Source organism: Gymnogyps californianus, chromosome 5 (genome assembly GCF_018139145.2).
Source record: "Gymnogyps californianus isolate 813 chromosome 5, ASM1813914v2, whole genome shotgun sequence".
NCBI classification, from domain to species: domain Eukaryota; kingdom Metazoa; phylum Chordata; class Aves; order Accipitriformes; family Cathartidae; genus Gymnogyps; species Gymnogyps californianus.
In genome coordinates, this window is record NC_059475.1 from 26,642,351 (window position 1) to 26,660,302 (window position 17,952).

The 17,952-nt window shown below is 35.3% G+C and overlaps 1 protein-coding gene across 1 annotated transcript in view; it reads right to left on the reverse strand.

Annotated features, from left to right (window-relative positions):
* FUT8 (fucosyltransferase 8) overlaps nucleotides 1-17,952 on the reverse strand; it is a 141,204-nt gene that overhangs the window by 78,917 nt on the left and 44,335 nt on the right. The window contains exon 3 of the mRNA XM_050898162.1: nucleotides 8,387-8,481. The gene's annotated coding sequence lies outside the window, so the exon portion shown is untranslated. The remainder of the gene's footprint in view (nucleotides 1-8,386; nucleotides 8,482-17,952) is intronic.

Below are 17,952 nucleotides of genomic sequence, written 5' to 3' on the forward strand. Positions count from 1 at the left end.
TCAGGGATTCTTGAATGTAGGCTTGTAAAGACACAGCTGTTAGCTGTCATGAAATAAAGCAGTTTGGACTTACATAAATGGTGGAAAATCTTCCACATATGAAAGCAAAGGGTCTCCTGGTTTCATAGGAGACTGAAGACAAACAGGCTACAGACAGCTATGAAATCTTCTCAAAATAATGAGAAACAAATAGATACTGGTCGTAATTAACATCAAGGCTTTTTGTATTTAAATGTAGGAGTTTTCTGTCACTCTTTATAAATTGATCTGTTATTTCAAACTCCTGTTTCAGCTACTAAAGAAATCAAACCAATATCAGGAAAAAGTTTTGTAGAATAAGAACAAAGTAATGTTAAAAGCAAAAGCTAAGTTGAAACCAAAGTATCACCTACAGTAAGCTATTTTTCACGTTTAATTTAATCCTGTAGCTCTATTATAAAAAGTCAATACAAAATATGCAGTATTATTTAATGAAGGAAAAAAGTTCTGATAAGTACTTGCTATTATAAATCATTAGGAATACACAATCTTTAATGCATCAGTTGAATGGAAAATAATATTGTGAGAAAGGAAGTCAAAATTTATTTACTGCTAAATGCATAGCACAGAAAACGTGGTTAGTGTCACAAATTTATTTAGACTCCATTAAAGAGAAGACAGAATATTTACGTTAAAAAAAAAAAAAATTACGTCTGCTTCAATGCCTTAATGCATACTACACATGTAAGCCACAATTGATTGTAAGCATATAAAAAAGTTTTGTTGTCAAATTAACAGGGAAGATTTGGTTAAAAACCATTGCTTCAATGCAATACAATGCAATGCAATGCAGTGTTTACAAAATGACTAAAGGAAACAGTAAAGAGAACATTAACTTAATTAAAATGGTAGTAAAAAAAGAGACTGAAGTGTAGCTCCAGCATCATCAGGAGAAATAATGTGCATCCATGCCAAAGTTATTTTGCTACAGCAAAAATGATTAATCAATAAAAAAAATAAATATATACTATCTTTCCTTGTCTTGCCCCCATAATGCCTTCTGGTTATTTTAAAGCTTTAAAAGGTACTTACAAATTTGAAACTTGAATAGCCCTACACCATCATTTCAAATGAAAGGACATCTTCCATGACTTAAATAAGGTCCTTACTAACTTACTATTCCCAACATGCTTTCAATAACAAATTCAGTGATGGAGTGGAGATTTTCTCCTTGTGTATTTTTGCTTGCTCTTCAGAATTATGGCCCCAGAATAGCATTATGCTTTTTCTTGGCAACGTACAGTTTCAAGTTATTTTAGATTCAGTTCAAAGCAAGCTAAGCTAGTCTACTTTTGGCTCAACCACCTACTGACCTAGATTCACTCAAAAAAAAGAGTGTATCTTATGTAAGCTGAAAAGAAAAAAAATTACTCATGAAGCAAAACTCATACATCACTATAGCTAATATATACAGCATTATATTTAATGGCATGTAAATCATCTACAATTCTTTTTTCACAGTATGAAACATGCAATTCACTCCACTGTTAAGGGCTATCACAATGACTTATCACTACATGTGAAACACTCAAAAAGCATGTTACACTGTACATGCAACTTAGATTGAACCTTCACATCATTGTTAGTTTCGCTTAAAAGTAACCTTAAATAAGTTAAGTTAGTATTTTTAAGATTTCACTTATAAAAATTATCTTCTTAGGAAAGCATGCTACTCTAAGTAATGTTAACCTGTTGTGCTCTAATAAAAATAAAATTAAAAAAAAAAAAAAAACCAAAAAAAAAGAACCCAACTTTCTGATTCCAGTTTCTATGTAACAATGATGTGATGGCACAGCCTCTGACAAAGGATTAGAGCCTAAAGAAATAATCCTTTTAGGATATTAAAATAAAATTAAGGATCAAAAGGACAAAAATAACAATTAAATGACTCTAGCATTTGACACAAATAAGCAAACGTTGCAAATGTTATTCATGGTGTATGCAATGCATTCTTTACGAAGGTTTATATATTATTTGATTAATGAAATACCATCTTCATGATCTGAACTAGGTCATACAGGCAAGATTTCTTCAGTCAAATCCTATGTCCTAGTATTTCAGATAACCATGTCATAGAAACCTTTTTAAGTTCCACCTAAAAAAAATACATTTCCTTTCTCCATTATTGGAAGGCTGTTTAAAAATTCGCTCTTCCAATGCTTAAAAGCCTTCTTTAATTTCCAAACTAAATTTATATTTTGCTAATTTTCACTTGTGTTTTCTTGCACTAGTATAAACTCAGTTTAGAGAGCTTGGTTACTGCCCTATTCTGTACACAGTGGTGCATCTACAGAAAGCAGCCATATCCCTTCTCAGACTTACATGCTAGTCTGAGTCTTACATGCTAGCTTACAAGCACTTCACTGCAGGAGGCTTACAAATTCTCTACATCCTGCACCAGCTCCCATTCCGGTTAAGTCTTTTCAGAACAGCAGGAATCAGAATTGGGTACATAACACACAAGATGTTGCTGGTGTCTTGTATGAAACAAATATTTGCTTTTCTCTCTTGGACCTGCTTTCTGTGATGTATCCTAGGACTGGATTTGTCTTTTTCATGGCCACATTACTCTGGCAGTCAGCAAAATACCTCCAAATCTTTTTGCATCTATATCTCCTCAAATTGATAAGCTCCCATCTTATATACAGAAATTCTTTTTTTTAATCCTTTTAACTTTGTGTTATTATACTTCATCCCATTCTACCACTCCTGTATCCCAAGTAAAAAATTCTTCTTGCACATTTTTCTGACCACCATCATAATACTCCTCTACTTTGTAACCTAAATTTCATTATAATCTATTATCTTTTTGTGACGTTGTCACTACTGAAAACACCCAAGATGAATAACAGATGTACTCCACTGCACTAAGTGTCTCTCCTCCAGTCTAATACTCTTCCTTGCAGCACAAGTCACTGTCACTTCATCCCTTCAGCTACTTCCTTTTCCAATGAATTATTCTACTTTTCATCCACATTTTCTCTAACTCAATATATAATTTTCTATGTGCCAAGAAAATGCTGAAAGGAACTCCAGATACACAGTTTCTCCCAAACTATGTTTCATTAGGAAATTTACTTTCTCTCATTGAAACAGTTAATAAGTAAACCTAGAATAACCCAGATCAAACAACCTTTGGCAAACCTGTGTTCCATTTATCTAATTTTCCATTTTCATCTAGCTCTACTTTGTTAGTTGTCATTTCTTTCAAAATTTGTCCCTATGCTTTGCATACTGCTGCGATCAAGCCAGGGCTAGTAATTATTTCTACTTCTAGCATTCATCTATACTAATCCCAAGAGACTTTATCCAATTTAGTTCCAAACTCTTTAGAATATTCACTGGAAACAATTTAGAAAGCATTTCATTCATCCATAACTTTTTAATTACCTTTATTAATATACAAATTACATTATTTTCTTCAACCAGAGAACAGAAACCCATTCACAAAACATGTATTAATGTTTGTATTCTAACAGTATCCAAAATGAAGTTCTTTAGTTTTCTATTCAAGTTCACTGTTTCAGTTATATAATTTTATTTTTCTATCCATAAAAACTATCCATTCCCCGCTTTTTCTGGAACAAGGACACAAATTTTGTAGTATTCCATATGTATACTTACTTATTGTGTAAATTTGCTTCTTTTTTCTTCTTAACTTCTATTCACATGTATCACAGGACATAAGTAAACATAATCATGAGACTTGCTTCCTATTTACTCCTACAGCCACACCTTCATGTTTACTACTGTTTCTGTAAAAGCCTAATTTTATATCTGTACGGATTGCTCTGAGCAATTTTGGTGATTTTCTCTTCATATACTCCCTTATAATTTTACATAAATAAATATGATCTGCTCATCTGATACAATCAGCAGATTATTCTCAAATTAAACATATTCTTAATGGAATTCACCACCCTTTTCAATTTCATTGCATGTGGAGATTTATTCAATACTGAAGCCTTCAAATACTATAATTTTGGATATTCACCACAGAAAACTCCCTGGCAGGAAGAGATGGTACTGAGGTACTTCCTTAACTATGTGAAAGCTACAGGCCCACTCATTTCATTTGGTTAGAAAACAAAATCATAACCAACAAGAACAAACTTAGGAGAAAGATGCAATGTGATTTATCCTTCCTGAAATTTGGTTTGAGAGATTCTGCCACTGAGTGTGGAAGCTTGATGACTTTTCAGACTTACAGAGCTTACAAAGAAGGTAAATTACCAGGAGCTGAGGAATTAAAACTAGACTCTAAAACCAAGATTATCAACTTGAGAAGAGTCGTCTTAAGGTTCATTTAGAAGCATTAGCAGAATACATATTATAATACAGACATGAAATTCAAAGTAGAGGAAAAATGAACCGTAAAGGATCCTGGCTGAGTTTCTAGTGTGTATTCTAAAATACTCAGTCGGCCAACACAGAGACTGTTTTCAATTTAACTGCATAAGATTTTAGAGCTGAAAACAGCTTTGCAGAATTTTGAAATTAAAACACCTTCAGAAAGGAAGGCAGAAGAAGAAATAGACAAATATTCAGAATGTCCAGTAAGCAACCTTGTTATGCCAAATTTCTTCTTCTTTTAGGAAGTCAATACTTACAGTTTGTTTGCAGCTTCAAACAGAGGTAGCTGCTCTGTATAACTAATTTTATCCTACAATCGTAGGTAGTGATTACTGATGCAACCAAAATAAAGTCAAGAAGAAAAGATGAACACATGTAGATTATAAACTAAGAGCTGACTGACAGCTCCAGAGTTGCTGTATTTGCAAACCAAGTAGCAGCAATAAATTCCCTAAAATGACTGATGATCAGTGAAGACATGACAGAAGTCACCAAACCAAGATTGCTACTGCTTTTCTGAAGTTCTTAAGAAGGTGTATAGCAGACAAACTGAAGCTAAGAGAACAGTAAGTGCAATTTCCCATCTTCCTTACAAGTTTAAATTCAATCAGAATCCTGTAACTAAGGAACATATGCACTTCTTTTCTTTCCTGTAAGTTTCCTCCTCCATCAGTGATCTCTAACTACCACAAATACCCAAGTTGTTATCCAGAATAATAATCTTGGTACCATTACTGAACAAGGTCTTAATTCTTTCACCCCAACAGAATTTCTAATATTACTTTATACTTCATTATATTCCTTTACATTATCTCCTTGCTGTTCAAAACAGCAAACATTAGCTAGGTTTTCATCCAACTGCATCCAGATTAATGTATTTTTCTCTTTGGTACTGATATCTGTCCATGCTTCTCTCATTTACACTCGATAGAAACCAATAAATATATACACCTGGTTTTATATTATATCTTTATAACCTCAGCTCTTTGAACACCTCTGTAGGGTCCCTATGAGGTTCTAGCTCCCCATGCCACAAGCAAGATCATTTTGTGATATTTAAGGTTCTTCACTAAACTACTCATTATGTAGCCTCTTTAAGAATTTACTAACATTGACAGGGACATATTCTTTAATATTTCTCCTGTCCTGCACTGACCACAAGTACTTTTTCTTCTACAAATACCTTTGAGATTTTCTTGAGCTGACACCAAACTGACTAAATCCCTACTTATCTTATTCCCTTTCAAAGTTCTGGCATAGCAACTAGAAATCAATGTTTCAAGGACCATGACTAAATATTACTGTGTTAAAAATGTTTTAGTATCTCCTCATTCTCTTCTCTGTATCCCTTTGGTTGTTACCTAGATTGCCCTTCCTTAAGATATGAACTCTTTTTTTACTTTAGTATTTATATAGCATCTTGTGTAGTGACCTCAATTACTGACATAGTTCATCAGCCCATCACTGTAAATGTAAGTTTAAAACAAAAAAAATCTTAAAAACTTTCTGGATTTTTATCTACCACAGGTCTAAATATCCTTCATAAAGAAAAAGCTTAGGAAGTTTCACGTCATTCAATCAGGAGATGTTACTGCAAATGTTTCCTCCAAAAAAAAAAAAAAAAAATTGCTATTCATAGCAAATACAAATATTTGCTTTGAAATATTTTATAAAGTAAAAAGTAAAAGAGAGAGAAGATTGATTCAAAAGGATATCTAGAAAAATAAGACTACAAGACAATTACTAGCTATTTGTTTTTCATGATGAAATAAATAGTTCACTATTAAAAGTTCCCATGATAGCTTATTTTATACAACATGTCACAATGGATGATGTTCTTTGTATGTAGTACATCCTGTGGTCATACTGAAGCAAGTGCAGCAAAGGGTGACAAAGATGATTATGAGATTGGAGAATGTGCCATGTGAGGAGAGGTTGAGAGAGCTGGGATTGTTCAGCCAGGAGAAGAGAAAGTTCGGGCAGGATATATATCCTATATATCCTATATCAATATATAAAAATACCTGATGGGGGGAAGTAAAGAAGACAGAGCAAGACTCTTGTCAGTGGTGCCCAGTGACAGTTCAAGAGACAATTAATAGAGACAACAGAACACTGAAAGAGCTAGCGGATGTTATGGTAGGACCCCTGTCGATCATCTACCATAGGTCTTGGGAGTCTGGGGAGGTCCCTGCTGACTGGAAGCTAGCCAATGTTATTCCAACTTACCAGAAGGGCGTGAGGGAAGACCCAGGGAACTACAGACCTGTTAGTCTAACCTCAGTTCCTGGAAAAATTATGGAGAAGACTATACTGGGTACTATTGAAAGGCATTTAAAGAATAATGCAATTATCAGGCACAGTCAACATGGGTTCACAAAAGGAAAGTCCTGTTTAACTAACTTCTATGATAAGGTCACCCGCCTAGCGGATGAAGGGAAGGCGGTGGATGTCGTTTTTCTGGATTTTAGTAAGGCTTTTGATACTGTCCCTCACAGCATCCTTCTGGACAAGTTGTCCAACTGTGGGAGGAGGGGCTTCACGGTGCGCTGGGTGAAGAACTGGCTGAAGGGCAGAGCTCAAAGGGTAGTAGTGAATGGGCATACATGTGGCTGGAGACCAGTCACCAGTGGTGTTCCTCAGGGTTCAATTCTAAGGCCAGTTCTGTTCAATATATTCATCAACGATCTGGATGCAGGAGTTGCAAGCACCATTAGCAAGTTTGCTGATGATACCAAACTGGGAGGTGCTGTTGACTCTCTTGAGGGACAAGATGCCTTGCAGAGGGATCTAGATAGATTGGAGCATTGGGTAATGATTAATGGGATGAAATTTAACAAGTCCAAATGCTGGATTCTGCACCTAGGATGGAGTAACGCCGGGCACAAGTATAAAGTGGGAGAGGAGTGACTGGAGAGCAGCCCTGCAGAAAGTGATATGGGGGTGCTGGTCAACAGCAGGCTCAATATGAGTCCACAGCGTGCCCTGGCAGCCAAGAGGGCAAACTGCATCCTGGGGTGCATCAAACACAGTATAACCAGCTAGTCAAAAGAGGTGATCATCCCACTGTATTCAGTGCTGGTGCGGCCTCACCTTGAGTACAGTGTGCAGTTCTGGGCCCCACAATTTAAGAAGGATGTGAACATCCTTGAATGCGTCCAGAGGAGGGCAACAAAGCTGGTGAAAGGGCTGGAAGGAGTGTCCCATAAGGAGAAGCTAAGGACTTTGGGCTTGTTTAGTTTGGAGAAAAGGAGGCTGAGGGGCAACCTCATTGCTCTCTACAACTTCCTGAGGAGGGGAAGTGGAAACTCCCTGGTATCCAGTGATAGGACACATGGGAATAGTTTAAAGCTGCACCAGGGGAGGTTTAGACTGGACATTACGAAGCATTTCTTTACCAAGAGGGTGGTCAAACACTGGAACAGGCCTCCTAGAGAGGTGGTCAATGCCCCCAGCCTGACAGTGTTTAAGAGCCATTTGGACAATGCCCTTAATAACATGCTTTAGCTTTTGGTCAGCCCTGAATTGGTCAGGCAGTTGGACTAGACGATCATTGTAGGTCCCTTACTGAAATATTCTATTCTATTCAATGGGCACAAACTAAAACACGAAATTCCATTTAAGCCTAAGAATATACTTTTTACTGTGAGGTTGGTCAAACACTGGAACAGGCTGGGAAGGTTAGTGAAGTCTCCATCCCTGGAGACTGGACACAGACCTGAGTAACCTGCTCCAGTTGACCCTACTTTGAGCAGCAGGGTTGGACTAGAAGCTCTTCAGAGATACCTTCCAAAATCAGCTATTCTGTGATTCTGTGAAATAACATAACTCCTCAGGAATTTAATTTAATCAGCATTTTTCACAGCTCTTAGTGTGAAAAAAAAAAATTCTAAAATGCATAACATGCAAATGTGCAATGTATATTATCTTTCACATAAATAACAGTAAATTTTTAAATATCATAACTTCATAACACATCTAAAGAACAGCTTACCCTCTCCATGACAGCAGGAAATAAACACAACTGCATCATGGGCTTGGAGGTTAACAAGTAAATTCCACTAGTCCAGCAGCCAGTGAAATATATAACTGTTTAAAAGAAAAAAGAAGATCCCTTTAGTTTCACATTCAAACACAAGTGTTTCATATTCTACAAGAACATCTTCCTTTTGATTTGCCCTTGTATCATACCATTGAGAAAGAACTTAATTCTTCATCTTAAAATATCACATTTTCTACTTTTATTTAACTAATTATGGATTTTCCACAAAGATCAATTACTTGGAGTATTTTTAAAATACCATCTTTCATTATACCTAGATTAGATACAATGTGATCTAGCAATCAAAGAATTAAATCAAAGAATATTTTAGGCTCTGTATTGATTTAGTAACTTGTACAAGCCAGTCTCACCAGGACCCAGTTTCCCTTGTTAATATTTGCCAACCCCAAAATGATGTTTGAAGTTTAATTCATTAATATTTACTGATACTATCAAATTTGCAGCTGAAAGATGTTATAAATTTTGAATGCAAGATATAAATCTGCATAATCAATTAAAGTAATTCAGCCATTTAGCAGTTTTGTCAAATAATTGTTTCCCCATCTCTAAGCATTACTCCCTGTTCAAATGACCAGTCAAAACTTTGAAATTGGGGAAAAAAAAAAAACAAAAACACAAGGATGGAATATTTATTTTTTACTCTAATTTTTATAAAATGAATAGAAGAGTATTCATGCATATTCTTTCATGTACGTTATTGTTTATAAAAAGTATGTTAAGGAAACCTTGCAAAGAAAATGAAATTTTTTTTAAATCAAAATATTCAAAGTCACTAGAATAATCTCTTAATGCAACTGGAGAAATCACAAGTCTGGAGATATGGACAAAACAAAATACAAATAAATTGAATAGCTCTTTAAAAGAATTCCATAGCAGAAGAACACAACTCCCAAAATTTCAAGAAAATTCCTGCTATCTTGCAAAAAACATAAGCTCTCTTCATAACTTAACATAAAAACATAACTTGGCTCTCATAACAAAATTCTTCTTTGTTCATTTTAGTATTTATTAGACACAACATACATATTGTTCCAAGCCCTGCCTTTTGTGAATTCTAGTAATACCTTTAGATGCATATAGTTTCATACTTTTTAGAAGTGCCCTCTATTCTTTTTGACAGACAGTATTAGGGGGGCAGGAAGCATTCTGCTTGATGTTCACAATCATTTTAATGTTTCTTTAAGATGACTGGGTCAGGTAGGGCCTCCCAGAGAGAGACAATCTGCATTCCTTGGAGATATCCTGACTATGCTCAGGTCCAGGAGGTTCAAGAAACTGGACAGTATGGCAGTCGAGAAAATTCCAGTACAGGAGCTTGCAGCCCAAGCAAAGAAACTGCGGTAAGGAGCAGGGAGCAGGCTACCTGACCTTGTACACAACAGGAAAAACCTCCAGCAGATCAGAGGGCACTGTGCAGTTCACAGCTTAAAGTTACTGAATTAACTGTAACCAAGCGGAAGCATCAGTACACTCACAATGACAATGTGGGCAGGGAAAAAGTTGTTAAAAAAAAAATTTACTTTTCTTCTGTCTTCCCTATTCACTGAGTTTACAACACTTAAAATGTTAATTATCCTAACTGTTATTCTAATAAAACTTGGCACTTTAACTAAAAAAACATTTGGTTTCCTTTGAGGAGCTAATTATAAGGAGAAAGCCTAGGCAGAATGACATCAAAATTATGGCCAATTCAGGGTCCCATGCCTCTGTAGTTATTAAATTTATTTCTATTTTAAAAAAAAAAAGCAATGGAGAACAAAGTTAAGTATTACTACTAATCCTACTGCAACTATATAGCTTCTGGTTAGAGATCAGGGGAAAAAAACCAACCAAACAAAAAAAACCCCGACCAAAAAACACCAAACAATTTAAGTAATTTTAATATCACAGACCAAATATTCTCAAAATTATGCTATATGAACACCTAGTGGTTCAGTTATCACAATGGCAGTGGTTCAGAGAGATCCATACCCACAGCACTTGGGTTTTTAAAGCTGAAGGTATACACAGAACACTGACCTTGGAACAGTTTAACAGGAGTTAAGAACTAAGCAGAACTTTTTAAACTAGATATAAGACTTACATCAACAATAAAAACAAATACTGTTTGAAAATATTAAGCACTCCTTTGTTTTAGATGCTGTAATAAATACAAGTGCTTACAATTTTTGTAACATATTACATTTGAAAGCTTGAAAAAAGATACAGAAATTTCTAAATCTTTTGACAATTGATGCAATTTTAAACAAAAGCGGGAATTGTACCTTGAAAGGAAAAGAGCAGCTTACTTGTCAAATACATGCAAGATTCTCTGTCAAACACTTAGACAAAAAGTAACTGGTGATTTTTCTTTTAGAAAGATAAAAGATACAATTGCAGAAACAATACACTTCTCCACGGAAATTATATACATGGACTCATTTTAATAAGTAATGGATAAAGCAGTCTTCAGTTTTACAGTCCCTTTTAACTATTAAGATAAGACATTAACCAGAAACACAGCAAAGTAAGAAGTTACCTTTTGCCTTATCTGAACTAACCAAATGTCTTTGTTAGATATAAATTATCTTAGCAAATGAACAGAACAATTATATAAGAGCAAAGGTTTATTTATTCTTGTTTACTTACTGTATTGACTCCATACAACCCTAATCTAATATAGCCACAGTGAAGAATGAATAACAAAAATTCAAACATCAACTCTAACATCAAGCATGATCTTTCTCCAGAGTAATAAGTTAATAATGTACTGACAGACCTTGCAGAAACCTCATTCCAAAATAAAATAGGAAGAGCGAGAATCTGTGGAAGCAATACAGTAAAAGAACAGACTATGGAAGCTAGCAGGACATAACTTATGTTAAAAAGAAAGGATTTCTGACATTGAATTGCTTCTTACACTTGCAAACAAAGGCATAACAAAATCTAACAACTGCATGTAAGCTACAGATTTGCCATCACTTCTCTGGAAGAATGGACCCCAAGGCACTCTAGCATGACCTAGTTAAAATGTATTCAAACATGCTTACTGATCTTGCTAACCTTTCAGATAAGCTTTTAGCCACAATGGCCAAACTTTTGATTTTTTTTCTCCATAAACCACAAAAAGCCTGATTGTAAAAATAAGCTAATGCTCTCCAAATTTCATTGGACATTTCTCTTCACATCAAGCTGAACTTCTCATTAGAAGCTTAAAGAAGAAAGCAGCTAATTTTCTAACATCACTTAGAATACACAAAAGTAAGGTAACATCTTTCATACTGCATGTGGTTCCACAGCCAAGAAATTCACAAAGTACTGATATGTTCCCCCACCCCCAAGATGTTACTTTGCTCCATAGTTTTGCATTAGAATCCAAATTTATCAGAATCAGACATATAAATGTTTTGCTTTCTGTTTCAGTGCTTTTCTGGGACCAAAGTACAGCTGCCTCTTCCGCTTGGGGAAAGTACAGCTTCTTATCAGTAGCATAATCTAGGTGCCTTGGGGAAGGAACAGAGCAGGACAAAAAAGATGGACAACCTTTAGCTAATATTTGATCTTTCCATTCTTGTTGGTGCTGAAGCTCTCCACTAATCTTCTTTTCCACCAGCGTCCCCATGTCATTCCTTAATGGCTGCAAACATCAGAAGTAAGATCAGAGGCAAGATCTTTCTTCTTTTGGCTGGCATCAAAGCAACATGCAAAATCTAATAACCAAGAAACTTAACATCAGCCTGTTCACGACTCAGATGGATGTTTATAAATCAAGATGAAAAACAGGCAGATGAGAGAGCTGCTAAGTTTGTAATAGTTATGCAAAAATGCATGACACTTGGCAGCCATAAGAAAACTGGAGTGATATTTGCAACCAGGTTTTGCAAACTCAAAGCATAGTCAAGGCTATATAGTATTCAGAAGCTGGAAAAAAAAGAGTCACAGAACTGAGCTAAAAGCCTTCCTTGGTACACATGGGAGGCTTGGAGACTGGGTGATTTGACAACCCAGTAATAGAAATGCCAGAATACAATTTTGAGTGGGCCACATCAGGGAAAGAATGTCTGAAGTGATCATTATCTAAATAATCAGACTTGCTTTGTACCACCATTTTCTAATTTAAATTGAACTGTGTTTTCTACAGTGCTTTCATTAGAACAAGACAAATTTTATTGAAGATTGTAAATACTAACGTTGCCATATGATAAAGAAATATTTGCCTTAAGTTTAATTCCACTGTGCCACAAAATATGTATCTTAACCTGTAAAAATTCCCCTTGGCACTCTAATTTTCTTTTAAACACTATTCTATTTTCACAGATAAAAAACTTACTTCAGGACACAGAACTTTACACACTACAGAGCACAATAAAGAGATGTCCTGGTTTCGGCTGGGATAGTTAACTCTATCTCAGCCGAAACCAGGACAAGAGATCTAATGAGCTAATTCAAGTATGGGAAGCAAATTAGGTGCATTAGCATATAGGTTCACGCTTTCTAATTTACACTGGTTTACAGCTTTCATAGAGCTCCATGCCACCAAAACTTGATTGCTTCCTGTATCTGACCTTCACCATGGCTCAAGTGCACTGCTGATCTAAGATCTATTCTTTTAAATAAAAGTGAAGGAACTGAAAAACTCAAAGTACCTTGTACAATAGTAAGGCTATGAATAAAACAGGACTGTGAAAGTTGCAAGTCAAAACCTCACATAAAGCTGCCAACAGCTTTTCCTCTCAAAATTGGTGTGACATATTATTAAGGGAAAATGACAGGTAAGTTTAAAACTTACGGAGTTTAAAACACCTTTGAAGGTATTAGCTTTTTGTTTAACTCCTTTTATGTCAAGTATTAAGATCACACTGTTAATCAGAATTCCCATTTTTATTTATAACATAACTATCACTAATTCATAAATTTGCTGTCAAACCATGGTGAGGGTTAGAAACTATCAGCCTTAACTAGTGAGCTATTTTCTTTAATATGCAAGATGGAGTTTGTGTGTGTGTCTCTGTGTGTGTGTGTATATATATATATAACTTTATCAACAGAAACAAAAGGAAGTTGTTTGAATTGTTTTTAACAATGAATATTTGATTTCATAAACTAAACATTCTAAAAATAAGACCAATTAATTTGTTATATAAAGTCTGTAATTATTAAAACAGTATGAATATTGTATAGTAAAAAAGGACTTAAAAGCTAAATTTGCATATTTTCTCACATGTAATTCTAGTGAAATCCCATTCAAGTATTTCAGAGTGGTAACAAGGAACATCATCCAGGGTTTGAAATATCCTTTTTAGAAAGGTCAAGCACTAGGAAAAACCTACAATCATGTGTTTTTCTTACTGTTTCCTAGGCAAGCTTGCAATACTATCCACAAAGAAAGCCATTAAATTCATAGAATCATTGCATATAGGCTCATTATTTGGGAAAAAAGCAGTATTTTCCTTTGTGGTGAACACTTTGTAATAAGGATGTGACTATATCATGGCCAGCTGCTCCTATGTTTAGCAGCCCTCCAGTAGTATCTCACAACTACTTGAACTTGCAAGTTAGGCTTTTTCCATCTACTCTCTTTTATACCAGATATTATCTTCTTGTTCCTACTTTCCGTGTAGGGGTTTTTTAGCCCTTCCCTTCAACTTCCTTTATTTCTGAATAGTTCAGCCTAATTTTAGCAACCGTATCAAGAAAAAATAAAAGATGCCCGTTATTCCCCACGCTGGTACTCGAAAGAGCTCTCCATGGTTCTGAGCAACCTCCTGCAGGAGTCACCCGCTCCAGGAACTCTTTTGCTGAATAGTCTGGCTAAAGCCCAGCCACAGATAATAAATCTAGTGCCAGTCTGACGGATCTTTGTTTCAGCAAAGTGAGTCTCAGGACAGAACAACCTAGAAAGGTAAAGGGGAGTCTGGATGGCATTAGAGTTCAGCTCCACAGGAAGGGAGGAGGACAAAGGATCTACATCTCTACTCCTTGAGTTATTCACAAAATCAAAAAGCAACAATGAATCAAGAAAACTATAAAATCAGTCTACTACCCCCATTTGAAAATTGCAAACTTACAATTGAAACAAACGGCAGCAGAAGCTACGTGGAGGGCAGGAGCTTCCCCCTAATGCCCCAAACATTACATACATGATTATCTACCTTGAGGTGTTCAGAAGTGAAGTACTGTTTTTTGAAGTTGGTTTTGCTAAAATCAGAAGATTTTAGACAGAGAAGTACACTGAACAGACTTTTAAAGACCTTGAGCAACTCCATTTCTGGGTTTATAGGTCAAGGGGCAATGAGAAGAAAGAAAACTTTGAGACAGAAATGGTCCCATAAATCTGATAGTAGATGATACCAACATCATTCTTACATGGAGATTAACTTTTTGATGACAGGGATTCTAAAAGATAGAAGAAGGCAGGTTATAACAGTGAGGCAGTAAAATATCACCCGTATAAGATACCAAGCTGTTTAACATTAGTGAAGGCTCTTCATGACTGCTGAATGCAAAGACAGAGGATTTTATAACAAAACTAGACAGTCTTTTAGAAAACACTGGGAAGGAACCAGTGGTCCACACCCACTCCCAGAAACAACACAGGAAGTAGCAGAAAAGAAGTCTTTGGAGTACAACTTAAGCTGCTTTATAAAAGACTATAACAACATAGTTTTTGCTCCCTGTGACACATATAAACCAAGCAGAGAGGTGGTGATGAAGCTTAATTGGAAGACACTAAATTGGTAGGCTACAGAGTTTTTGAGATGCAAATTCTTACATGCATAAAAGCTATAGCAAAACTTTTTAAAAGCACAATAGAACTAAAAGACTTGACAGAGATTCTGTAGGGCCAAATGATGTTTGAGTTGTAACAGCACAATTTAAATACAGGACTACAGCAGGAAAGCTAAATGAAGTACATGCATTAGCAGTTACTAGGAAGGAAGTTAAATTGATCCCTACATTGAAATCTTTCTTCACAAAGAAGATGATAAAAGAATTCTTGCAGCTTGAAATGTCAGTAAAATGACCAATAACAAATCATCAGGACCAAACTGTGAAAACTGTCCACATACCTATTCTAATAGAACTCAAGTAAGTAACACAAAACTGTTAAAGAGTTTCACAGTATTTTATCACTTAAGGTTCCATAGCAAGGGAATAGAATATGACCATGCGTTTTTCAAAAAGGCTCTAAGAAGGACCTGAGAAACAACAGATCAGTAAATATGACTTCTACATCAGGTGAATAAGAGGAAACTACAATACATATCAGAAATAGTAGGCACATGTATAAACACCAGATACTGGGAAATAATCAGGATTATTTTTGTGAGGGAAATCATGCCTCAGAAGGTGACTAAGTTTTATGAACAATTACATTAGCATGAAATTAAGTGAGACCTGGTTGATGTCACATATTTGGATTTTCAGAAGGCACTATTAAATTGTGAAATTCACTGTAATTAAAATGTGTTTGAGTTTAAAAAATTGGATATGTTAAAAAATAGACTTATATATTCTTGCTAGAAAAATCCATCCATGAATATTATACTGCATCTGTCTTAGAATGACGCAGGTTCTGGAAGCTCAGAAAGTAAGCTAGAAGGATCATGGCTGCTGGCTTCCACTTCTTCCACAGGTAACTGCTACTGACATTTGAGAAGGACAGGAAAGCTTTTCAGACAAAAGCTCAGATCAAATTAATTTTACAACCGACTGTTTCTGTCTAGACCTTATGTAGCCATGGTCATTGCTGAAAATCTATTCAGATAAGTGAAGAACAAAAGTGAAGTAAATTGCAACAAAATACAGTAAATCAACACTGCCACAGAATTCAGCCCGTTCTGATAGAGCTTTGATATGGTTCTTAGAGTCTTCAATATACCAAATATAATGATCATGAACTTCTGAAGCACCAAAGTTAGGGAGACTATTTTTGTTGTAACAATTTCAAAAGTAATTATAAGGGAGTTGGCTGGAATGATATATAGTGCATGTATATGTATTTGGAAGTAGGCAGCATGAGTGGAATTCTGCAGATATACAACAAACGCACACTGCTGGAGAGTTTACGGCCCTCTTGCAAAACTAAGTCTTACTCTGTCAATGCTAATAGAGATTAAAAGTTAGCAGAGAAAATAAATTTTACTTTTAAGACCACTTTCTTTCACACTCTTCTTTTTATGAAAAGCAGCAGCAAACCATAGAAAGAAAGAAGCCACAATGTGTGACCAGTCATGTGAAACCAGAGAAAGATGAGGGGACATCATACAGCCTAAGCATTTCTACAGAAGAAATGTTACGAAAGTTGTTTGGATGTTAAAATAAAACACGAAACTTAACTTTTCACCTGTAGTTTATAAAATGGCTTATTTATAAGTATCAGGGCTTACAGGAAACAAACTATTACAAGACACATTTTCTCTGATAATTTTATTCTAATCAGAGAGCTAGCCATTCCTCATAGCAAATTGATTGAAAAATCCCAATAATTAGTTCTGTAAATGCAATAATTACTATGCTCTTCTATGAAATAATAGGGCATTGTTAGGACAAACACAGTTAACGGCTCCAAAAAGCAGGCTATTCAGAAAACAAGATAAAAGAAAATTTGTAATTGTTTGTTTCCAACCAGTATAGTTTCCAAAAAAATTATATCCTTTGAAACACAGAAGCAATCTGAGAACATCAAGTAGTACAGAAAAAATACTGACATTATAATATACTCTGAATGTTTGAAACATCGCTAATTCTTCTTAAACAGTTCCTATGGTCAGCTTTAAAATGTCCTTTCTGCAGGCATGCAGTCCCTTGCAGATGAATCAAATACTTCTGTTCATCATAATAAAATAAGCATACATACAAATTGATGCCATGTTTGAGCAGGAAGGATGGATTACTTGGCCTCCTGACTTACAAGAGGTAAACTTCTATTTCTGTGATTTTTATATCCTAATGAAATCTGTGCATGTGAACACTTTGTGTTCATGTTTTAATTTACAAATCACACCATTTACTATTTAAAGCATAGGCAGACTGCACTTTTCAAAACAGTGTAATAAAACTGTGCTCACAGGGTGTCACGTGCTGCTGCTGGTATAATTCAGTCCTTCTGTATTCAAAGGACTTATTGTTCCTGCTTTGCACCCCTAACTTAGATCCTGATCCTGCAACTGGCATTCACAGAAGCATCCATACATACCCGAAGTGTCAGCTGCAATCAAGATACAAGAATTCTCAGAAACAAACAAAACAGAACCCCTGACTACCTACATGATTTCACACATTTTAATTTTCCAAAACTGGTATGAGTTATTTCTAATCTTTTCAGAAAGATATTCAGTCTTCAATTTGGAGGAGAACTATTCATTTTCCTATTTTATTAACATGCATTTGTGTAAGTGATGTCAAATAAATAAACTATTTACTAAATTCACTTTTGGGGGGAAAAAAAAAAAAACAAAACACAGAATACCAACACCGCATACTCCATGCGATAGTGCCTAGCCTATTTTCTAATC